General features: G+C 37.6%; 1 long non-coding RNA gene across 1 annotated transcript in view; it reads left to right on the plus strand.

Moving 5' to 3' along the window:
• Positions 1-23,019, plus strand: part of LOC143229822 (uncharacterized) — a 35,605-nt gene extending 12,586 nt beyond the window's left edge. The window contains exon 3 of the long non-coding RNA XR_013016085.1: positions 22,844-23,019. This is a non-coding gene — a long non-coding RNA (uncharacterized LOC143229822). The remainder of the gene's footprint in view (positions 1-22,843) is intronic.
• The last annotated feature ends 2,729 nt before the right edge of the window (positions 23,020-25,748 follow it).

The following is a 25,748-nucleotide window of genomic DNA, read 5'->3' on the forward strand; positions in this document are numbered from 1 at the left end:
AAATCACGGTAATTTTGTACTTTCTTTGGTAAAGTTTTAGTGTTTTCAAAGTGACATTTATGCGTGCGATTATCGCTCTCAGCCATACATATAGTATAACATATTTATCAAATTAACTTCTTGATTTTTTGTAGTGTCATAACGTAAAGAAATTAAATATATATATATTTTATATGTAACAAGTCTAAAACTTCATCGGTGTATTTTGAAATTGTAAATAAACGTGTTTTATTTACTGGCAATACGAAGAGATTAAATGCCTTTAGTTAAAAGGAAAGGTATTTAGTTTGGTTTGTTTTGAATTTCGCGCAAAGCTACATGAAGGCTACCCGTCCCTAATTTAGCAGTGTAAGACTAGAGGGAAGGCAACTAGTCATCACCACCCAACGCCAACTGTTGGATTACTCTTTTACTAACGAATAGCAGGATTGATTGTCTCATACAACGCCCAACCTCCGGCTGAAAGGGCGAGCAAGTTTGGTGCGACGGGAATTCGAACCCACGACCCTTAGATTACGAGTCGAATGCCTTAACCACCTGGCCATGCCGGGCGGGTGAGGTATTACAGATGTCAGTCTGAAAGATTGGTTTGTTTTGAATTTTGCGCAAAGCTACACGAGGGCTATCTGCGCTAGCCGTCCCTAATTTAGCTATATAAGACTGGAGCGAAGGCAGCTACTCTTTTACCAACGAATAGTAAGATTGTTCGTTACATTATAACGCCACCATGGCTGAAAGGGCGAACATGTTTGATGCGACGGGGAATCAAACTCACGATCATAAAATTGCGAGTCGAGCGCCTTAGCCACATGGCCATGCCAGGCAGTCTGGAAGATGTAATTCTATTGTTTTACCTAATTTATTATATTTTTTCTTATCAAGATATAAAAGTATCATGAGAACCAGTAACCGAAACGTTGAAAAGAATGTTAGTTTGCACTACCAACAAGAATTGAATATTGTAAGTCTTTATTTATTGTCAGTTTTCAGTTAACATAATATTTGCACACTACTCAAAAATTGAAGGGTAATAAGATTTGTTTAAATTTTTATATTTTTAGGCTATCAAAAATTTTTACTTTAGCATGCTTATTGTAGAGAGTTAGATTAATTCTACCTAGGGTTTGTAAGTTTATGCACCAATAATTTCTTATGTAATAGGTCTTAATGGAGAATGACCAAAATTCTGTAAAGCGAAAGTTTAGATTGATTGATTAGTAAAAATATTTGCTGTTGAGGTAATGCTAAGTTTGGATTTTTTGTTGGTTTTTAATTTTGAAAGAATTGTGAAAACTGTTAAAAACCATTTAACTGAAACTAAAAGTTCCAGATTCGCACACTGTTTGAAGAGGGCCATACTCCAAATGAAGTGGCACAGGTCACAGGGGTGTGACAAACTGTGGTCAGTAGATGATGATACAGATATCAGGCCACAGGAAAATACACCAAGAAAACAGGCCAAAGTTGAAGCAGGACTATCGATATCTGTGGAATTTAGCCCTTAGAAACCGTACCAGTAGAGCGAATAGGGGCCTCAAGAATAAGCTCTACCACCTCAGTGGAGTGTGTGTGTATTTTGCTCAAAGGTCGTGAACAGAATTCATGAGGCTGGGCTCAGGTCCAGGATACTAGTTATATCCTCAGTACAAATTCCAAAGACACCAAACAACATAGCTGGAGCTTGCTCAGCAACATGCCATTTGGTCTCTTCATCAAGAGACCAGCCTCTGTTATCTTCACAGATAAGAGCAGGTTTTATACATCTTCAAGTTGTAGATAGTTGAAGAGTCTGTAAACGTGAAGGAAGCGATATTTGTCCTGTAACCTTGTCAACTGTGATACCTTTGGATGACAGTGATACCAGTCACTGTCTGGGATGATATCAGCATGCAGGATGGTACAGAACTTTATATGATAGATGGATGATCCACGACAGCAAAACGCTACGTGTATGAGGGCCTGCTACCCATTGCTCTTTTTTTTGCTGGCGCTGTCGAAGATAAGTTCTTCTATCAGCAGGATAACATCTGTCCTCATACCACCAGGATCACGCAGCAATTTATTTTTTTCAAGATGAAGGAATATAGTTACAGGACTGGCCTGCTATTTTATCGGACCTAAATCCGACTGAATATGTCTGGGACTTGTTATAGAGAACAATTAGACACAGGAACCTTTCTCCTACAACCTTTCAGGAGCTCAGAACTGTCCTCATTCAAGACAGAACTTTGCTGTTCCAGAAGCCATTTTTCGTTACTTTTTTGTCGTTGTTATTTTAAAGTAACTTTTTTGACTTGATTGGTGCTGTTTACCTGTAAAATTTGCATTTTTATTCTTCAAATTTTGATAAAAACATCAGAATCTCATTATCCCTTAATTTCTTTGACTAACGAAGAAGTGATTGTTTCTCTATTATCTTATGAATTGCTCACTTCAGTTTAATAATATGTTTACATTTAACTCTACTATTTCTAGATTTGACTAGGAACGGTGGCAGAAAGCCTTAGTAGTTTTACCACAAATAATTTTTTTTTCAGTTAATACGTGCAACTGTTTTAAACTTAGTATCTGATATCCGATATACTGAAAGAAAAGACTCCACTGCATCAGACGCCAGTTTTTGAAAACTTTCAAAAATTATGCAGAGAGTATCACATGGATTTATGACAAGGCTACAGGAGATCAAAGGGCCAAATAGAGGATATTTTCGAATTGATGAAGAAAAAGGTAACTCTTCATTCGAACAAGCTACAAGAACACAAGCAAAACGGGCAAGTCTCAATGAGGCAGGGATGGCATTTAACAAGCATAGCATTTAATAGGGAGCTGACACGTGGTTGCAAATGCCATTTACACTGGATGAATTGAAGATAATTCTTCTATCAACAATGAATGATGCTGCATCATGTTCAGATAGTGTGACACTCTATAAAGCAGGACTCTCTTCATGGAAGGGAAAACAGAACTATCTAAAATAATCAATTTGTAAATGATAGGTGAGAAAATGAAGGACCACAGAGAATGATGAATGCCAATGTTGCCAAAATTCTTCAAAGATTACAACATACTGAAAGGATATAAACTAACAACAGTGTCAAAAATATTAGTAAAGTCTATGGAAGAAGTAGCGGTGAAAAACTGGTGAGAGCACCAGGGAGAGATAATTTTCTTCCCATGAGAGGGAAAGATCTATAATCTGAAATGTAGAGGTAATCACACACAACATCAAGTTGTGTATACAACAACAAAAGCACAGTACTGTTGGGTGATGAGGTTTTCAGGATGTCAACAGTTGAGTGGATATTGTCAATTTGGAAAAATCATGCATAACAGTGAAAGTGATGGAGAATGCAAAAGAAGCTAGCAAAAAGCCTATGCTAATCGACAGTAGATTACAAAATGTTTTATCTAATCAGATAAAGCCTGTTGAATGTTGACTATCAGAAATCTTATAGATGCATATCTCTACACACTGACATATGTCGACAGAACAGTTCCACATAAGAGTTTTTTCGTTTTACCTGGTGTTGTCATGGCTATATTTTGGCAATGTTTGCAGATGGTGGCCACCTCAATGAGAAATAACTGAAGAGACTGGCCCTTTTCAAATATGCTAACGCCCAGAAAATGCAGCAAAGGAACTTCATAAGTATAACAAGAGCAGCAGTCATTACCAGAATTGAGAATGTAAGCTACTTGTTTGCGTAATTGCTAATGTCAGCAATGATCAAGTTACAAAGAGTGCAGAATTCATCCATGAGAATAGTAATTAGAGCAGCCAAACAAATATACTGTAATTTTGGCTTGGTTTGAGTAATATTACTGCAAGATAAAGGATTCTAGCTAGCCAAGTGCAACTTTGAGCAATTATAACTACAACTCATCAATTATATCAGCAGTTGAGAGAGAAGGTAGGTAAACAGTAATACAGAGGTTTAAATTGGTTAAACCATTGGTCAGTGAGACAAACAAAGGTGTAAAGGAAACATGTCTAGTAGAAAACATAAAAACTATTGGGTCCAGGCAGCTGGTAATAAGTTAAACAGAGTGAAGACTGGCAACAGAATGGGAAAGGAAAGGTTATGATAGATCAACACAGCTGAGGTCATGCAATGCGTATACACGCAAAGATTGATACCGATCGTGGCAATGAATGAATTTTAGTCAGAAAATGTTCAGTGACAAAACCTGGCCAATTATGTTTATTCAGAACAGAATATGGCGCATACGAGGATGCACTTGTCTGGTTGCCCAGTAAAATTGAAGGCAATAAAAAAAATTGTAATCCTGACAGACTGTTTAAACCTTATCACGAAACTGGAGACAGGTTTTGTCCAAAGAACATTGAAATACCTTTTGAGAGACATATGCATGCCCCATTTCACTATCATGCCCTAAGTCGAATGAAGAACGTAGTCTGGCTAACTACTGAATGAATATTTGCGGTAAACGTCTCGTCAATAACATAAGTGTAATTATCAGTTTGGCCGCCAGTTTTGATTTCATTCCCTTGAGTCGCACCCTCAATCCTTTTTTGGCCGTACATTCTTTTCACACCTAAAGTGTTTTTTATTAGATAAGTAATAACAATATAATAAGATATAAAGTAAAAGTTGTTACTGCCGACCGATGGCTTTTCCTTTGTTGTTGATTTTGAATTAGAGAGGGCGCAAGAGTACTTGAATTGCGCACTGACAAACGCGCTACAACAGAACTCCACAACTGGGAGGAAGCAGGTAATGTTATCTGGTGCTAGCCTCCTATAGCGTGTAAATAAATCATGTAAATAGCATAACTTTTAAATATAATCTGTAGGTTTACAATGTTACAAGTCGAGTTTCGATACTATGGTGAGCACTGCATAGATAACTCATTATGAAGCATTGTGTTTAACAACCAAACCAAACTGAAGCCTGAGCTAATGTATATAAGGCGAGTAAGGCCTAGGTTGTAGTTCGAAAGGTTCTAGCTTCGACCTGATACCATTGAAGTTGATCAACACTATCGGCAGTGTGTTCATATCGCTACTTATTTATAAAAAAACAGCATAGGCGGCGTGTTAACAGTTATAAATTAGGCCCATGAATCGCTTAGGATGCCGTTCGGGTTGAAAGTAACAGATACAAGATTTTACAAGAATTAATACATAAATTCTATAATAATTTATTATTTAAATCATTTGAAGCTCTCCACTGTCAGTTACTGTTTGCGTTTTAATGGAACATTTTGGAAAAAGCCGTAAAGCGAAGCTTTGAATGTCCAGTTGAATAAAAATAGATTTGGTGTTATGAGGTTGTTTATTACTGATATTAAAACATCTTTTATACACAAACATGGACCTACTGAAATCAAATATGCATGATTCCACTATGTCATCGTTTATATGTACGTATATAAAAATGTGTGTAGCTGTAAAGTGGGTGCATTTAAATACCTAATTGTAAATTTATTTTACCAGTTTTAGAATTACCAGACTCTCTGTCGATGTGGAAGTTGCTATGGTTTTACCAATATGTTGTTTTGTCACTTTTTATTTTTAAATGGATATGAAGCAAAGAAAACCTGAAGATCATATATTTATTTTTCTCATATTTGCAATCTTATAAAAACTTTTTTTTAACTATAGCCCTCATCCCGGTATCTCAGAAGTAAGCCTGAAGACTTCTAATGTTGAAATTCATGGTTCGATTTCCGCGGTGGGCACAGCGTACATCGTACATTGTTTCACAAATCCTTAAAGATCCAATGGGTTTACAATAATCCAATAAATGAAACGATATTTTAATTTGTATACATTTCATTCTTGTCTGGAAATTCGTAGTCAGGTGTCCCTTTTAAGACTGATTTTGATTCCACTTATTTCTATAATATCTTTGATACAACAAATCTGATAAGCATCAAACATCACAAGCTAAGTCTCATTAAGATATTATAAAATAGGAATTGAGTAACATTCAGACATATATACGTCTTTAAACAAAATGTTGAAATGTATAAATATGTACGATAAAGTTTATAATTATAGTTTCGTGTTATATATATTTTGTCTTTACAATGCGATATCTCCTCGATGTGGATTCTGTACATGGTGAGGAGACCTTTCAGGGAAGATTCTGTACTTTCAGTTTACCTCCTCTGGAATCTAAACATCCACCCACGTGTTTGCCGTGCGTGGCGACCCATGAAGGGGAGCAGAGGATCCTGGTGGCTGAGGGATACAACCCTAACACACCACTTTGTTCTTGAATTTCTGTATACGGGTGGCCTTGGGGTGCCCCCCATGGTCAATCTGTTGGTCCACTTGAACTAGGGTCAACCAAGTACTCAATGAACGTACTCAATGGGTGTTGTGGACATTGTGTTTGGTTATAGTACTCACGAAACCCTAGTGTTGCTGCAGTGTACTTTTCTGGCATTGTGGTGCTTCCCCTCGTAGGACTCCATGATGGATGTGGTCAGTGGGCACCGAAACATTCTTTCTTTACTATGGATCCCCCAATCAAAATCTAAATAAAATAGTGAAAAACAGACCAATGGTAAACGACCACATCTCGAAGATTCTGAATAGCAATGTTGAACTTTCTCAACACCTGTACCTTATTTGCCGATATTGCATTCTTTATCAGATAAATATTGAGGGCAAATGCCTCCCTTTTTTATTCAGAAGGGACTAGAGGGGCTTGTTGGCTCCCCTTTGCATTCGAAGGCAATTAGGAACATGCCCATTGAGGTTACTCCCTATGCTACTTTGAATTTGTTGCGAGGAGTTATTGCTGTAAGGGACTTGAAGAATATCTCCGAGTCAGAGATCCTCGCTGGTTTCTCCACCTGAGGACGTTCTGCAGTATCTCCGCTCGCAAAGTAGGAATTAGGATGTCAATGTCATAATTTTGACGTTTATGTCACCACGTCCACCTGCTAACAATAAAGCAGGTTATCTAAATTACAAAGTACGGCCATATATTCCAAACGCTCTCTGAAGTTTCCAAAGTCAGTGGTTTGGTCACTCAAACACATCATGTTGTGGTTCCTTGACGTGTGCTCCTTGTGGTGGCAAGAACTATGATGCTTACGAGGGTGAAGTAGACCCTCATTATGTTAATTGTAGTGGCTCTCACCCGTCTAACTTTCGTTCATACCTAGGTGGGCGAAACAAAAAGAGGTACAGTGTTTGAAAATGATTCATAACATTTCTTACCCCGTGGTTCTAAAGTTACTGTCCACCACTCCATCTCGGACGTATGCTGCTGCACTCCATTCAACTACTACAATGGGAGTGCAGATAGATCTTCTGTGCGTCCAAAATAATTATTTTCAAACCACGTGAAAGTCTTTTGCCCTCCATGGTTAAGAAAGTTGACGAGTCAACATCCATCTCTGTGCTTACCATTTCTTCCAGCAGATCCCCGAATGCACTTCCTTTGGTTTTGGGTTTGGGCTTTTTCTCGAGATGCAGAACGATTATTCATTCACGCTCTCAGTTACTGGAGCCTTCTTCTAATGAAAGAGACCTACCATCTCAACCTAGGGCAGGATCCATGGAGATCGATAGGCCTCCTTGTAATACCTTGTAATAAACAGAAGAGACGTAGATGAAAACAAAGGGCTCTCCGCCCAATTTTCCTCCACGTAAATAAAAATGTCTCTACTCTATTTTAGATTATATCAAGGTGCTGGTTGATTCCTATCATCCTATGTGTTTTCATACAGGAAACATTTCTGAAACCTGCTGATACAGTCACCCTTCGGCAGTTTTCTCTGTACAGAAATGACAGGTTGTGTGATGGACAAACGTATGGAGAGGTGGCACTTCTGGTCGATCACCATGTGCCCGCCCTGTCTTTGCCACTTGATAACCCCTGGAGCCCGTAGCCATCTGTGTTTCCTTCGGTCATATTATCACTGTTTGTTATCTCTACCTCTCTCCTGGAGAATCCTATGATCAATCAGATCTTAATGCTCTAAGTTGGGCCCGGCATGGCCAAGCGTGTTAAGGCGTGCGACACATAATCTGAGGGTCGCGGGTTCGCATCCCTGTCGCGCCAAACATGCTCGCCCTTCCAGCCGTGAGGGCGTTATAATGCGACGGTCAATCCCACTGTTCGTTGGTAAAAGAGTAGCCCAAGAGTTGGTGGTGGGTGGTGATGACTAGCTGCCTTCCCTCTAGTCTTACACTGCAAAATTAGGGACGGCTAGCACAGATAGCCCTCGAGTAGCTTTGTGCGAAATTCAAACAAACAAACAAAACAAACAAACAAGCTCTAAGTTGCCATCTCCCTTTTTAACACCGGGTGACTTTAATGGACATAATCCCCTCTGGAGGGGTGTGATATGGATGGAAGAGGTCGCTCTATAAAGCGTATGCTCTCAGATCATAACCTTTCTCTCATCAATACTTGTGTTTATGATTATTTTCATGCACCTAATCAGTCCTTTACTGCTATTGATCTCTCGGTCTGTTCCCCTTCACTTTTTCTCACTTTTCTTGGAGAGTTGACAGCAACCCACGAGGCAGTGATAATTTTCCTATCATTTTGAGAGAGATTAGCCGTGGTCAATGCCACCCGATCCACGATCCCCGGTGTAGCTGGACCAAACCAACTAGCCCTCTTTCACTGCTCTCTCATAAATTGATCCTGCCATCGCCTGTATGCTATTAATAGATGATTGTGTGGCAGCAATGGCTGACTCTATTATCCAGGTAGCTGCTCAAAGTATTCTTAAAACTTTGACACGTTTTCCATGACGGAATCCTGCCTGTCATATGGCATGAATGGCTCAAAAATAGGCCTGGGATACCTTTCGTAGGTATCCTACACTTTCAAACTGCATTACGTTTCAGCAGGCCCATGCACATGCTCGGCGGGTAAGACATCAAAGTAAGAAGGAATCTTGGATTAAATTCACTACCAGCATCTCTTCCACCATCAGTTCCAAAGTGTTATGGGACAAGATTCGAAAGGTCAGTGAGCAGTATACTTCTGTACCCCTTTCAATCTTGCTTTCCAATGGCCAGGAAGTTGCTGATGCCCAGAGCATCGCTAATACTCTCGGCAAAACTTTTGCCAGGTATATAGCACTTGTGCTTCATCCCCTACGTTTTAGCTATCCAAACTCGGGCAGAGCAATTGCCTCTTTCTTTTCTGGCTAATCGTCTCCATGACTACAATAACCCCTTTATACTAGTAGAACTCTAGTTTGCTTTTCATCCGTCTAGCAGTGCATTAATTAAACCTGATAATATATACTACGAGATGCTGCACCATCTCTCTCCTGCTTCTCTTGCTATTCTTCTGGTTGTTTTCAACCAGATATGGTAGGAGAATGTTTTTTCCTGATGCCTGGCACCAGGCTATGTCCTACCTTTCTCTAAGCCAGGGAAGGATCCAAAGATTACTTCAAACTACCGTCCAACTGCTTTGACGAGCTGTCTCTGTAAGACCTTAGAGAGGATGGTTAATGCTTGTTTTGTTTGATTCCTCGAATCAAACAACCTCACCTCGCCCACCCAGTGTGGGTTCTGACGACAGTGCTCTACCATGGACCACTTGATTCGACTTGAAACGTCAATCAGAGAAGCCTTTCTCAAACAACAACATCTTGTGTCAATGTTCTTTGACATTGAGAAGGCTTAAGATACTACATAGAGGTATGGTATTTTGCAAGACTTCCACTCACATGGGTTGCATGGCAATTTGTCCATTTTTATTAAAATATTTTAATGGGTCGCTGATTCCAAGTTCGTATAGGGTTGACACTTTTCCGTTTTTTAGCACAGGAACTTAGCATCCCTCAGGGCTGTGTCTTGAGTGTCCCATTTTTCGGTACAAAGATTAATGCCATCACTGGACAACTCCCTCTTACGGTTGCAAACAGGCTTTATATCAATGACTATCACATCTTGTGCCATTCGTTGAACATGAAGTTTATTGGACTGCATCTACAGACTGCCCTCAATCATTTACTGAAGTGAACCACAGCAAATGGTTTTACCTTTTCTCTCTCTCTTAAACCGTTTGCATGCACTTTTGCTGCCAAAGAAGTATTCACCCTGATCCTGAATTCTTGTTGGTGAAGTTATGATCCCGTGATCTCTGAGGCAAAGTTCTTGGGAATTATCTTTGACCGGAAGCTGACCTTTATACCATACATCAAGCAGCTACGAGTGAAGTGTACAAGGGCACTGAACATCTTCCATGTCCTCTCTTCTACCTCTTGAGGAGTGGACAGATGTCCTATGCTAAAGATCTATCATGCCATCATTTGACAAAAACTGCACTATGGGTCTCTGGTCTATGGCTCTGCCAGGACCTCGGCATTGAGGATGCTAGACCCTGATCATCATCAGGGGTTTCCTGCACTTCCCCAGTACAGAGATTGTACATTGAGTCTCATAAACCTCTTTTACACCTCTGCTGTGTGCAACTGTCTTTACTGTATGCCTCAAAACTTTGATTCTTTCCACAGCATCTAACCTGGGGTTGTGTTTTCCTTCCTCAGTGGGCCATGCTTTTTCAGAACAGACAGTCTGCCATTGTTCCCTTTGGCCTTCGTATCCAGTCATATTTCAATGAACTGAGTCTTTCCTTGAATGATATTGGTGTAGCCACTGGTCAGCCTATCTCGCCCTGGCTTATTACCATCTCTATATGTGATCTTTCTTTGAGTCACCTGAGAAAGGCAGATACTCCCGATTGGAAATATTGTCTTCTATTTGCCGACATCTTTTGAACCATCCCTCCATTCTCATTTATACAGATGGTTCGAAATCAGGTGACACTGTAGGCTCTGTCATGATTTGCTGTTGTTTGGTGGTTGCGCATAGGATTTCCTCTATAGTTTCTGTGTTCACTGCCGAATTGTGTGCCATTTTTCTTGCCCTGGATTACAGAAGCTATGCAGTACATAAACTGTACTATTTATATTGACTCGCTTAGCTCTCTACTGGCCGTGGGATCGCTTCTCTTTAGTTCACACCCTGTTCTCGACGATATTAAAAACCGACTGGCTCATTTCTCTTTAACATCTACTTCCTTCCAGTTCTTCTGGATACCAGGCCACGTTTTTATTCGCGGGAACGAGCTCACTGACATCGCAGCTAAGTATGCCTGCTCTGGTGCTATCACTGCCATGCCTGTTCCATACATGAACTATGTTCCTGTTCTCAAGACTCAACTCCACACCAGTTGGTAGTTGACTTGGAGTGAGCAATGTGATAACAAGCTTTTTCAGATAAAACCTTCTATTGAATTTTGGCTGTCTTGTTTGCATAATAATTGGAATGAGAGAGTTGTCCTAACTAGACTACGTATTGGCCACAGTTTTTTAACTCATCGTTTTCTTTTATCTAGGACTAATGCACCAATGTGTTGTCTGTGTAACACTCATGTCACAATAACCCACATTTTACTGTTTTGCCATCGTTATGACTCTGAACGACAGCACCATTTTAGACATGTTTTGTTCACAGGTTTACCTCTGACGTTGGACAGTGTCATTTGTGGGAATGACATTGTCTACCTTACAAATGTTTTAAATTGTTTTCGGGCCATTGATCTTTTTAAGGCTATTTAAATTTTGAATTCAAAAATTGGACTTTGTTTATTCTGTTTTTCTTAACAGGATTTTTTTTTTACAAATTTTAATAGCATTACTTTATTTTATTTTTTTTTTACCGTTTGTTAACCTAGTTGCTTTGCGCATTAAAATACCAAATAACCAGCAAACCAACAACACGATATTTCAGGCAGCCCTGGTTTCCGGTCAGTTATGTTATTACAGTTTTCTTCCATTATAGTTTCGAAATTTTATTCAATTTTAAGTAACATGTTTTCATGCTGCAAAACTGATTCATTTTTCATTTATTTCTTTGGAGATTTTTCTCCCACAAATTAGTGTTATGAAGATGCTCGCTAAATATTATAAAATTCCCAAGACTAAGAAAAACCCCTGCGCATGTCTTACGTTATTTGTTAATGTGAAGTGAAATGTGTGCGTTCAAAATGTCCCCTGGAAACTAGTGGCTCAACGGTAAATATAAAGGCATATAAGAGGCGGCATGACCAGGTGGGTTAAGGCACTCGACTCGTAATGCGAAGGTGGCGAATTCGAATCCCAGTCACACGAAAGATGCTCGCCCTTTTAGCCATGGGGGGGGGGGTTATAACGTGACGGTCAAGAGTTGACGGAGGGTGATGATGACTAGCTGCCTTCCATGTTTATTACTGCTAAATTAGGTATGGCTAGCTCTCGAATAACTTTGCGTGAAACTCTAAATAAACCCATTTTCTTTATATCAATTTGCCCTTAGGATGATGAAAGCTTTTCGCGCAAGTTTGGGAAATATATTTTCAGGACTCGGTAATACTGGTATTATTTTTTAATTTTTTTCGGTAGTAGAAAAAATTAACGTATTTTGTAGGCTCATTTTAATTGAAAGTTTCTGTCTCTAAAGCTATTGCGAACTCATTTTAAATTGCACCCATCTATAACATACAAAACATAATTAAAAGGCGTAAGAAATAATCTTATGAGATACCTTGAAAATACATCATTTTCGACATAAATCAGATTATATTTATTTTGAATACGTACGCTCCAGATACATCAGTGTAGCTTTGTTGTTCATTCCATTTCTTTTTTCTTTTTCCAAAAGCAGACCCTATTACAGATTTCTGCCTAAGATAAATATATCTATACAATTCCCTTAGATACAATCGCTGTAGCCCTGTCCACAGTGCTGATTGTTTAATGTTGATTATCTGTCCTCGTCAACACTAAAGTAAAAGTAAGGTCATCAACTAGAAACGACTCACAGCTTTACACTTAATAAAGACCATCCTATTTCTATAAATAAGTCTATAAATAGACTTTACAGCTAACACATGTATAAGGAATATCTTCAGACTGTGTGTGTACTCGCAGCGTTTACCGAGAGGAATCGAATCCCTGATCTTAGCATTGTACATCCGTTGACTTACAGCTATCTCACCGAGGAACCTTGAAAAATTTTGTTTTTTGTTTTGTTTTTGAATTTCGCGCAAAGCTACTCGAGGGCTATCTGAGCTAGCCGTCCCTAATTTTGCAGTATAAGACTAGAGGGAAGACAGCTAGTCATCACCACCCACCGCCAACTCTTGCGCTACTCTTTTACCAACGAATAGTGGGATTGATCGTCACATTATAACGCCCCCTCGACTGAAAGGGCGAGCAGTACTTTGAGAATTCCGTTTGCGAGAGAGTAAGATAGTAGAAGAATTCGTTTAGGTATTTGACTCAGATACATATGAGTCATCAGATACAAAAAACTATGTTGGGTGGCTTTCAACTGCGGTTTAAAGTTTGAAATTTAATCAGTCGTTTACCCACTTAGAACTACATAAGGAGTTTGAACATATCACCTGACAAAGCACGCAAGTGCTTTAGTGAACAGTAAATTGCGTAAGTTAAGTTTGATTGTTTATACAACTTCTTGATTGTTTTTTTTTTATCTTTTTCAATCTGGAAAACTGCTATACTTGTGAATTTATGTTACATAGATTTTAGCAATGACGCTAGATTATTTTCTTGTCGGTAAAGAAGATAATTTTTATTATTTGCTTGCAAAACATCAGCCATGAGGCTGATATTTCGAAAGATAAAATATTGAAATGTAATTTAAATATTCTTCGACAGTTCGTAGACTCAGATAAACGCCATTAAGCGTAAACTTTAAATAATTATAATGAATATACCTTAATCATTGCAGGCCTGGCATTGCCAAGTGGTTAGGGATTGTTCGACTCGTAATATGCGGGTCCTGGGTTCGGTTCCCTTTTCACCAAACATGCTCGCCGTTTTAGCTCTGGGGCGTTATAACGTGACGATCAATTCCACTATTTATTGGTAAAAGAGTAGTCCAACAGTAGTGATGGGGTGGTGATGGCTAACTGTGTTTCTTCTAGTCTTTCCTTGTTAAATTAGGAGCGGATAGTGCAGATAGCCCTCGGATAGCGACCAAACGTGTGGGTCTAGAGGTTGTGACCACAATCAAATACATTCCCTTTCACGTGTGTGACATGCAGCTAAGCTACCTGAAAGCACCACTTCAAGAAGAAATTGAGTGATACAGCAAGTTTAGCTTTGTAGATTTGTTTGTATAATTATATGTTTACTTGTGTGCGTGATATACATTAACGATAGATTTAGTCACAACTGAAAAAAGTAATAGGGCCTAATTTTAAGGACCACAGGTCAAATATATTATAAGCTCTTGACTTAGCCAGTCTACCCAAAGAGAGAAACAAATATTACACATTTCTCATGATTTTTGTAGGACTATAGTATTATTTTAGGGTGCCAAACTTTTACGTTTTGTTTACAACATACACATACGTATTGTGGTCAAAGGAATAAGATTTGATAGAACACCCCGGATGGCAGTCTTCTGGTCAACATATTTTATTGTGCGTTACTTACAGACCAAACTGACCAATTTGTCAAATGGAACATACTGACACTAGGCAATTAAAGAAAAACATAGTGTACTTATCGTTTCAATCAGCTATGAGACTTGATCAAAGGAATTATAGATATATTTTTAACTTCATTAAAGATGGCTTTAAACACACTCTCTGCCGGAAGTTAACTGGAAAATTAACACATGTGTCTAAAATGGTATTTGAATGTGTTTATTTAATTAATTTATCTTACTTCTCATTAGTTTGGTTTAATTTTGTTTGAATTTAGCGTAAGCCAACTCGAGGGCTATCTGCTCTAGCCATCCCTAATTTAACAATGATAAACTAGAGGGAAGGTAGCTAGTTAATAAAATCGATCACTAACTCTGGGGTTACTCTTTTACCAATGAATAGTGGAATTGACCATCAAGTAAAGTGCCCCACAGCTGCAAGGATAAACATGTTTAGTGAGAGGGATTCTTTCTAACCCCGATCTGCAGATGACAATCCGAGCGCTTCACCTACGAGGATTGACTCATTAGATGCTGTGTTGGAAAATGAAATTTTCTGATTTAGAAATGGTTTGTTCTTGTTTGATCAATCAGTGAGATACCAGTACTAACAGAACTGCTCCGTACGACTTATATTCAATGAAGAGAAAATAATCTAAACTTGCAAACTAAATGGTCAGGTTAAACATCTTTATAGTTTCAGGTATAATTTTTTAAGATTTTGAACCACTGGCCACAACGCAGTCAACAAAACAGAGGATTACCATGAACCTAATAAGGGGGTTGACTGTCACTTTTATATCGCATTTACAGCCGAAATCGCGAGACATATTAATCGACATGTTTCTAAAGCAGTGGTGCAGAAAGTCCGGCGCGTGGGCCAAATCCGGCCCGCGACGAGTCGCCGAGTGGCCTGCGATGTCAAACGGGAAAGTCAAACATAGAGAGTTTGCGTGCTTAGATTTTGCGCCTGCGCGAAGATTAAGCGCTATAGAAGAATATGCATTAGATTAGATACTGGATGGTTCCATATTTGTGTCGAGCAATAAAATTTTAATAAGCAAATCTCGTTAATGCATAGGCATTTAATCATTGGCGCAATGACGTAATATTTCCGTAATTACGAAATCTCACGCGTTCCACTTGTTCTTCGAGATTTACTTACGAGCCCTATTTTCATATTATTTTCGTAAAAGAAAAGTTGACGACGAAATTCGGCAGTTTCATGATAATTGGACTGCGCAATACTGTTTAGTTCAACAATAGAAGAACGTGATTTGTCTGCTGTGTCATTCGACAGTAGCAGTGGCGAAGATATCCAATATGAAGCGTCATTATGAGTCGAAGCATAAAGATTTCCACAACTTTGTCGGTGATGAACGAACAGCTCGAATTGAATCTCTTCGGCGGTCGCTGAATCACCAGCAGAACGTTTTCTCAAAGCAATCAATGCATCATGTGAGGTCAGTTACGATATTTCGTTGATGATAGTGAAATCTGGCCGACCGTTCACTGATGGTGATTTTGTCAAGCAATGTATGATTACTGCATCGGAAAAGTTGTGTCCAGAGGCAGTTCGCAAACTACAGACGGTGGCTTTGAATCGACTGACATCAGTTCAACAGCACAGCTAGTTTTTGTTCGTGGCGTGTCGTCATCGTTTGATATCACAGAAGAACTAATCGGCATGGGTTCCATGAATGGTCAGACAACCGAGTCTGCTCTATTTAAGGAGACAGTACGACTGTGTAGTAGTGTTTCATTGGATTTCACGAAACTGGTAAGTGTAACAACTGATGGAGCACCAGCCATGACCGGAGAAGGTAGCGGGCTGGTAGCATTGTTGATGAAGCATCGAGGAAAGCAGAACAGACAGTTGGTGAAGTTGCACTGTATTATTCACCGACAGAACCTGTGCAGTAAAGAACTTGGTTTTTAGACACTGATGGCATTAGTGACGAAAACCATTAATTTCATCAAATCACGAGGGCTCAATCACTGTCAGTTTCAAAGTCTTCTTGAAGAAATTGATTCAGACTATGGTAACCTTGTGTATCACTGTGAAGTACGGTGGCTGAGTCGAGAGAAGATGCTCAGAAGATTCTGGGAGTTGATTGATGAGGTGATAGAATTCCTCAAAAGCAAGAACAAAGACACAGAAGTGATTTCCATGACTGATCCAGCATAGCAAGCTGATTTGACCTTTCTGGTCGACATGACACCACACTTAAATGATCTGAATTTGAAGTTGCAAGGCAAAAATCAGCTTGTCTGTCATCTTGCAAATCACGTCTCAGCTTTCAGGACAAAGTTGCAGTTGTTCCGGCAGCAAGCAGCATCAGGCAACTTCGTGCACTTTCCCACTTTTCAGTCACAGCTACAGAAGAATCAGGACATTGACACACAAGTTTATGTTGGGAAGCTAGATACCTTGATTCAGTCCAGTCCTTCAACTCACGGTTTCATGACTTTGACCAATGCAGATTGTTGATGAAACTTTTTTCTGATCCGTTCAGAGTGTCAGTGGATGACTTGTCAGCAGAATATCAGCTCAAACTTACTGATCTCCAGGCATCTGATGAACTGCATGTTATCTACCGAGAAATCAGTTTGCTTGACTTCCACAAAACATTGCCTGATACATTTGCTAATCTGAAAGAGAACGCATTTGTCCACCCCAGCATGTTTGGCAGCACGTACTGCTGCGAACAGGCTTTCTCGCATATGAAACTGAACAAAAACAACACTCGCAATTAGCTGACTGATGATCATCTGGAAGCAGTCTTGCGTCTTTCAACGTCAAACATCAAGTCGGACATTTCTAAGCTCGTAGATGACATGCAGCACCATCCATTGCACTGATTTTGTGATAGTTGACGTATCATAACATTTCTTAGAATAATGTGCAAACTCTTTGATATAATCGTTATTTGTGTGTTCTTAAATGTGATGCCCATCTTGTGTGAAACAACGTTGGGACAATTTTAATCTTCACTTTTTTGTGGCCCCCAACGGTTACGAGAAGTCTGTTTGTGGTCCTTGATTTAAAAAGTTTGTGCACCACTGTTCTTAAGCCTCGACCCTTTAACTTTCATTTTTTACTTATTGTTGTTACAAAGCCTGATACGCTAAGCGTTATATCATACCAAGTCCGAAAATCAAAGCAAACTCAAGAGAGTTTGGTTTAAACACAAAAAGCACTAACGTCCCGCATAGCCAAATGGTTAAGGCATTCGATTCGTAATCAGATGATCGCGGGTTTGAATCCCCGTCACACCAAACATGCTCGCCCTTTCAGCCGTGGGAGCGTTATAACGTCACGATCAATCCCATTATTCGTTGGTAAATGAGTAGCCCAAGAGTTGGCAGTGGGTGATGATGACTAGCTGCTGTACCTCCAGTCTTACACTGCTAAATTAGGGACGGCTGGCGTAGATAGCCCTCGTGTAGCTTTGCGCGAAATTCAAAAACAAACAAACGGATTGCTTAGGGGCTTGCAGTTCAGTTTTTGTTATGCTAGGCTTAGTACCTTTAGGTTTAATTTTCTCAAACAATTCACCAAGAACGTTCTAAATAAAGAAATCGAAACCTTAGATAAATAAAACACAAAGAGTAGTTAATATTTATGTTAAACTCAAGGCTATATTTATAACTTCACTAACTGGGTGTATTTAACTTTCGTTTGAGATTATATTAAATACCTGATGATATTAACAGTTGCGAAACGTTGTTTTGAAATGAAATATTTTTCTATTCTGTTTTAGCTGTTTTCTAAGTTTTAAAATGTTGTAGAGTATGAGATACCTCCGACATTTATAAAAATATTAACTTGTTAAAATTTATCATGGTTTTTTGTAAGTTTTATAGAATATTAAATTAAGCTAATTCTAATAGTTGTAATGAACTCCATAAAAGATTAACGTGTGATGCTTGTAGTATGTGTTTTATAAAATGTTAACTTGTTAAGGTAATTGTAATGGTTCTATTACATTTTATAAAATATAATTTGTTAAACTGGTAATGGATATAGTAAGTTTTGTAAAAACAAAACAAAACTTGTTAAGCTATCTGTAATGGTTGTCTCTTGTTTTATGCAAGACTAATTCCTGCAATTATTCTAGTGAGTTTTCTAAAATATTAACTTGTTAAGCTAATTGTAATGGTTGTAGCAGGATTTATACGATATTAATCGCGTATGTGGTAATTACAAATTCCTTTAAAATGTGAAAAGGACTTAACAGCTTATTCGTTGTGTCCCTGAACAACAAAAAATAAATCATATATATACCCTCATCGATGAAGAAGTCTTTGTTGCTACTAGGCGATAGCAATGATCTCAGATATACGACCTTGACACCTGACGAGAGAAACAGCTTATGTTTGTTGCTAACCGAAAACATTTTGCTCTCTGAAAAAAGTAATTTAATTAGATAATTCTTCAGTAAAACATTTTGCTCTCCTATTTATTTTAACAGTCTAAATTTGTTTTACATTATTTAGTCTAAGTAGTTCGTAAAACCTTCGTTTACTTGGTATAAAATTTGAGAAAGCCCTGTTAACTTTAGAAATGGATGTTTGACAGTTTTTCAACAATTTGTACTCAAATAGTATCAAATAAAAATAGTAAATAATTAATCACAGTATAGTTTTAGCTTACGGTCCACAGCTATTTCTCACACTGGGGCATTTCAAATGACGGACCTTAAAACAAAAGACCGAGCCTGAGAGTTCATCAATCCACAAATACAGTTTTGTTTCTTTTGCAGTGAATACCGTACTGTATACGGGCGATGAATCATACACTCGAGGGACTGATGTGGCCTTTGGGCCGCCTATTTGTCTTGGCAAGTGCGAAACCTTGACTAGTAGTACGATCAAGTTACTAATATGTTTTACGATAACAAAGTGTATGTGTGCGTTTTTCTTACAGCAAAGCCATCGACATCGAGCTATCTACTGTGTTCACATTGGGGATCGAACGCTTGATTTAGCGCTATAAATCTGAAGACGTCTGCTGTTCCAGTAACAAAGTACTTAGGTGACGTTGCATGTTTTAAAATTTAGTTCACATTAGATGGCTAAGTCACAAGTGTTTTGCAGATGAATTTGTTTTTGAGGAGCATAGTTAGGAAGAAAATGTTTATACATGGATTTGGGGTTACTGAAACAGTTTCTGGAAATTCTTTGAAGAGGGTTGTACCCGCCCGTGACCTATGAGCACGACGCCACCTCATATGTATTGTTTTGACGTATTAAACGACTGTAATTGAAAATATTAAAACGTATGTATGTCCGCTTTTTAGAATAGCACGAAGCCGCAAGTTTGTCGGTCCCTTGCTTTGTTTGTGCGTAAAGCCGGAATTGTCAGTGTGGCAGTTGTAGTTCACGAAGGTGTTTCATTTATCAGGAGTACTTCTAATGTGCTTCATGCGATTTGTCTTTTCTACAGTATTCATTGTATCTGCACTGGAGTTTGCATCTTAAATGCTGGATGTATTTTCCGCAGTGTTCATGAAAGTGTTCTGTTTCAAGAAAAAGTAAAATTTAAATTAACAGTAACAAAATTTTTTTTTCTTGCTTTGGAAGTTCATATGTCATGTTGTGTTGTAGCCTACAGAATGCATAATTCTCCTCGGGATTCATGGCATGCACACGTTTTACTGATGTCACGACAGTACAACTTGCAACGTAAGCGTCCCTTATGTGACGTCATTTCCGTGTCTACTGAATGACAACACACTACTGTATAGTAGTGTAAGTAGTCAAATTAAGCAGTCTTCGGTCCCTGTCAAGGAAACTACTAATTAATAAACCAGTGTATAATAAAACATTATTAAGCATTTCAGAATTTAAAAAATACTATTTCATAGCTATAAATCGACTGATATTCAGAGCAAATGATAAACGGGACAAATAAAGTTCATTTGAATACCATTTTTACTGTACAATTCCAGTAATGTATGGTGTAATGTCCACCCATTTCTAATTCATGCGTTTTTTCGTAACTATTATTATTTAATTATTTAAACTATATGAAAGGTGTATATAACTAAATAGCTTTATTGTACAAGTATAAATACACGTGTATATTATTAAATTACATGTCTCTAACGAAATACGTGATATCATAAGAGGGTGTTCAGTATCAGAAGCGAAACAGGAAGCTCTAGTTGTCAAACTTTGCTTGTGGAAGACATAATAGCTACCTGACTGTAAAAGGTGAGCCAAAGTAATAGTATTACAAATCTGAAGAGTACTCAAAATGGATTGTTACTAATAACAGTTAATTCAAGTCTACAATTCAGTAAAAGTTCAAAGTAAAATATGAAGCAGGAATGAAGAGAACGATGACCACACCCATTTTCAGATTGTACCAATTAAAAACTGATAAGTGCTGCAATGCAACCAGCTCATTATTACCTTGTTTTCTTAAGTTTTGAACCCCACTTCTACTTCCTAATTTCTTATTTAAAAATATTTACACGTATACTTGTCTCATATTTTTTTTTTTTTTTTGGTAGTAAATCTCGAGAGTGGCTGTGTTCTAGATATATTGTTTTCTAGCTTTTCTTAGAGTTACTTCTTGATATTTCCTGGCTTTTGCTGATATCCTTGTTATAGTTTCTCTTCCAACTAGCTAGGGTGGAAGCCTTTTCTACGGCTGGAATAACGGTTTGTTTCGCATATTCAGTGCTACTCTTTCTAACCTTATCTGTATTACTGTAGTGATGCTCTCTTCGCTGGGACAAAGACTCTTCAAAGTTCTAAGCATAAGATTTTTCCTGTTTTTTTTTTTTTTGTTTCATTTAAAGGCATATTTTAAAAATCGCATTCTGTCAAGTACAATCTTAGATGTTCATAGGCCATTCTCAGTTTGAAAACAGTGCAAAGGTAAATTAGACAACTTATCGTTCTTGTTTTCAGTACAGAGCATTCGAATCGAGCCGTACCAGACTTAGGCAGTGATAGCGTTCTCCCTCACATAGGAGACTCACGCCTTAGGTACCAACAGCTGTGATAGAATTGCTTTGTTCAACAGAAAACCCTCGAGTCAGATGTACAGAACTGAAAACTTCGCTTTCAAAGATTAAGTCATAGTTACTACCAAGATCTAGATATTTTATGTAGTTCACTTCTCTTTTCTCTAGCTCATACAGCTGCAACCTGTTTACGTAGCGCGTGCACATAAGTAATCGTGTTCCCACACGTGATTTAAGTGCGATTTGTTACTTGAAAACTCACAGAGCATGATCTTAATTATAGAATATGGTTACTAGTGTATTGTTATCTCATTAGTAATGTTACAAAATGGTTATTGTTAATACTCAAAACCAACGTTATAAGTGAAACTAAGAAAATTATTTTAGATAATATAGCGTAATTCAATAATGTCTTTTAGATTTGCATAAAGTCTTTCAACAATTTTAGACAGCCTTTCAGATTGACAACTTTGTGGTTTTGTTTTTTATTTTTTTTCTACCGATTTTCTCAAGTATTTTGGTGGCTTGTTACTGAGTAACAACTCAGTAGTTGGTTTGTGTACTACTCAACAGTGGATGTACAGTTCTTGTAAAGTTTTGTTTAACTACCGTTTGTAGTGTGTTTTAGATTTTAACTTGTATTACATATCTGGCCTATTCTTACCGTAGGTACTACCGTACTTATAATACAATCTCTTCTGTGTATAACTTACTTAGCAAACGTTATTTTCAAATGACTATAAATTTAAAGAAGCCAAATTAATGACGAATACTACTTGATGAATATTGGTTTATTAAATTACAGACATATATGAGAATATTAAAATCAATATTAAAACCACTCGTTTCATAGTCATCTTTTGTAACTTTGACGTCAGCAGTTTACGTAAATATTTGATTTGAACACAAAATCAGAAGTTACATCCATAACGACAGTAACTGCTCCTTTAATCACTTAAATATCACGATTACTACACAATACTGTTATTGGTAACTGTTATAATTATTTGATTTAGCAATGCCACGATATATTGCTCTGTATCTATTTTTAAGAATGAGTTGCTTGGATGATGCAGTTATGAGAAATTGAAAACATGTTCAACATTTTGACCAGTTTCTCTGAAATTATTACACAGTTATATTACAGCCACAATGTATGCAATTCCTGTTATTACTGCTTATTGATTAGGATATTAATAATTATAACCAAGCAAAAGCTTTGAATAATTATTATTACTGTATTGCTGATTAATTTGTTGTTGTTTTTTTTGCTATTTTTGTTGGTAGCGTCTTTAATGAAGATCAAGTCACACATTGTGTCGTTCATCCAAACTAACCTGCAGCACACATTGTACGTTATTAACATAAATTATAATTTAGCGATTTTCCATCTTCTGTGTGTGTTTTCTTATAGCAAAGCCACAACGGGCTATCTGCTGAGTCCATCCACCTTCTGTATCTTTGACTGTGGTAATACAAACTAACACATATTCTTAGTGGATGAGCTCTACTGGACTCATATTACTCGTACCAAAGTTTAAAGTATTCCATTAAGAAAATGTCTGAGATACAACAACTCCAGTTTTGATTGCGTTTTTCCGTAATTTTTGTCTCTTCAATCAAAGGTATGAAGTTTTTATTTGATTGAAAAACATATTTAATGTTTAAAGATTTTTTTATTTGGTACGCTTTTATACCCTTTCAACATAGAGTTAGGAGCTTCATTTCGTGTAAATATAAGCCACGTGTGCAAAGCTATTCAATAAAAAAGCGCTCAAATTTAACGAAAATGTTTTCGCACGCGTACGCAAAAAGTCATATGAACTCTCTGAAATGTTTACTTCAGTCTTCTCTAGGGGTAAAAGGAGCCTGTTTTATAGTTTTTGTCGTTACCATTAAAGACGTCTGATTTATAACATCAAAACTATATGATGAAAGGACATGCAGATACATATGTATTAGTTAAGTCAAGTAAACTAGATTAGCAGTTTCTAACTTAAGTTTTCGAAGTAATCATACGGTTGTTATTAATTATTCATCGCCAACGTTTCAGCACAAAGTTACACAAATTGTTAAGAAATTATCATACCTAATGAGCATTTAGCGTCATGTGACAGTAGCTTAAGCAATTAGCATAAACAATGATGCTTGATAGGCTATACCAATTGCATAGAGGTGATGACAAAAAACTATTAATCTAAATTCCATAGCGTTACTATAAAGGAAGCAATTCGCACTGTTTTATAGAAGATAAGCTAATACTATATATTTTGAATAACCTGGTTGGTTTTGTAAAGTAAAGGTATATTGCAACTAACAGGTTTGCAATTCTAAAGTTAATTTAGGTTACTATCGAGTTTAACTTTCTTATTTGGGAAGGATTAATGTACGAGCCTCTGATAATGCATGTGTACATGATTTGCTGTTTTAAGCGTTTGTTGGCGAAAGTTTCATTCACTTTAGTAGAATAGAATCATTTGGAGGAAATGGCTAGCAGCACGATGCAGAGCGTTGCATCTGTGAAACACACTGATATTATTAGCCCACAACTTTGAGCGATCGACCTATAACTACCAATATGCTTGCGTCCGCAGATGGTTAGGGTAATATTCCAAGTTATATTTTCAAAACCTTAAATGCGTTTATACAATGGATTAAAGAAGATTTGGAGTCCTCATATTCTGGTCCTACCGTCATACGGTGTTATGTTGCAAAATACATTTTTACATGCAATTTAAAAGTCGATTTCATTTGTTTGTTGTAAAGCAAAGCCACATTGGAGTATTGGTTGTGTCCACAGTGGGGAATCGAACACTAAATTCTAGCGTTGTAATTCTGTAAGGCTGTCCCATCGAGGAGACAGATGTAAATGAGGATGCAATGTGGTTTAAATCTGAAAATATATCAATAGTTTATTCCATGGTAGTACAGCGGACTTACACAGGATTTGTGTAGCTTTGTACTTAACTACAAACAAACAAAAAATCACAGTTTAAGCTTTTATAAAGGAATCTGATTGTACTAACTTTCATTTTGAGATAAAATGTCCATTTCTTTGCTTTTGTGAGTATGTAATCTGTATTTTTAATAATTTTTCTGTACCGGTTTAGGTAGATGTGTAAAGATCCTCTAATATTAAAATAATTTCAGTAAAATGTACAATATGCCTTTATCGTCCGTGGCCTAGTGGCAAACCTAACCAAAATATGAATCTGTGGATTCATGATTCGCGTTTGGTTGTTATACAGGGTGTTCGGAAAGTCACTGTGCACCTATATATTTATTAACAGACAAAACTGCACAGCGACTTTCCGAACACCCTGTATAAACACGCCAGTCGTTTTGGTACATAGTAAAAATGGTGATAAAATCGCACCATCCAGTTAGCCAAAATTAATCGAACAGTTAGCGACGAGTGCTGTTGACTAACAGCCATCTTTCTAGTCTAGCAGTTTAAAATTAAGGACGGCTATTCGCAGAAAGCTCTTGAAGGTGGACTAAAAATTCTAAAAAACAATACATACATTTAAATTCCTTTATTAATACTTTATAAATTCGTTGCACTACTATACTTACGTGGATTTTATCCGGAACGTGACGTATACAAATGAAAGAAGACATAAATGTGTAAGTATTTATGTAACTTACACTATTACATTCTCCATGTATTTTGGTTATTTATAATATGGGATTTGACACACAAAATTAAAGTTCTTAAATAGAAAAACTACATCGGCCAAATGTGATAGGCATGGTACATAAAGCTTCACCCATGAAACTTTTACTTCTGTGCATTTGGTTTGTTTTGAATTTCGCGCAAAGCTACTCGAGGGTTATCTGCACTAGCCGTCCCTAATTTAGCAGTGTAAGGCTAGAGGGAAGGCAGATAGTCATCACCACCCACTGTCGACTCTTGGGCTACTCTTTTACTAACGAATAGTGGGATTGACCGTAACATTATAACGTTCTCACGGCTGAAAGGGCGAGTATGTTTGGTGCGACGGAGATTCAAACCCGCGACCCTCGGACTACGAGTTGAACGCTTTAACCCACCTGGCCATACTGGGCCTACTTCTGTGCAAGCCCAGTTGTCAGGTGTTATTGGAATAAGGGCCAAAATCACCATCAAAGGTGAGTGTTCTTAACTGATAATCTAAGGTATAGCTGTGGTTCGCCTGCCGTGCATAATTAACACTGATTATTATTAAATGTAATTATTGTTGATGATTTTTAGCGATTTTTATGGTTGACGTTAATACTTGTTTTGGTAACCTGTTTTTGTATAAACAACTATGTTTATCATAAATATAATTTTCTGA

This window comes from Tachypleus tridentatus, chromosome 10 (assembly GCF_004210375.1).
Source record: "Tachypleus tridentatus isolate NWPU-2018 chromosome 10, ASM421037v1, whole genome shotgun sequence".
In the NCBI taxonomy this organism is placed as follows: domain Eukaryota; kingdom Metazoa; phylum Arthropoda; class Merostomata; order Xiphosura; family Limulidae; genus Tachypleus; species Tachypleus tridentatus.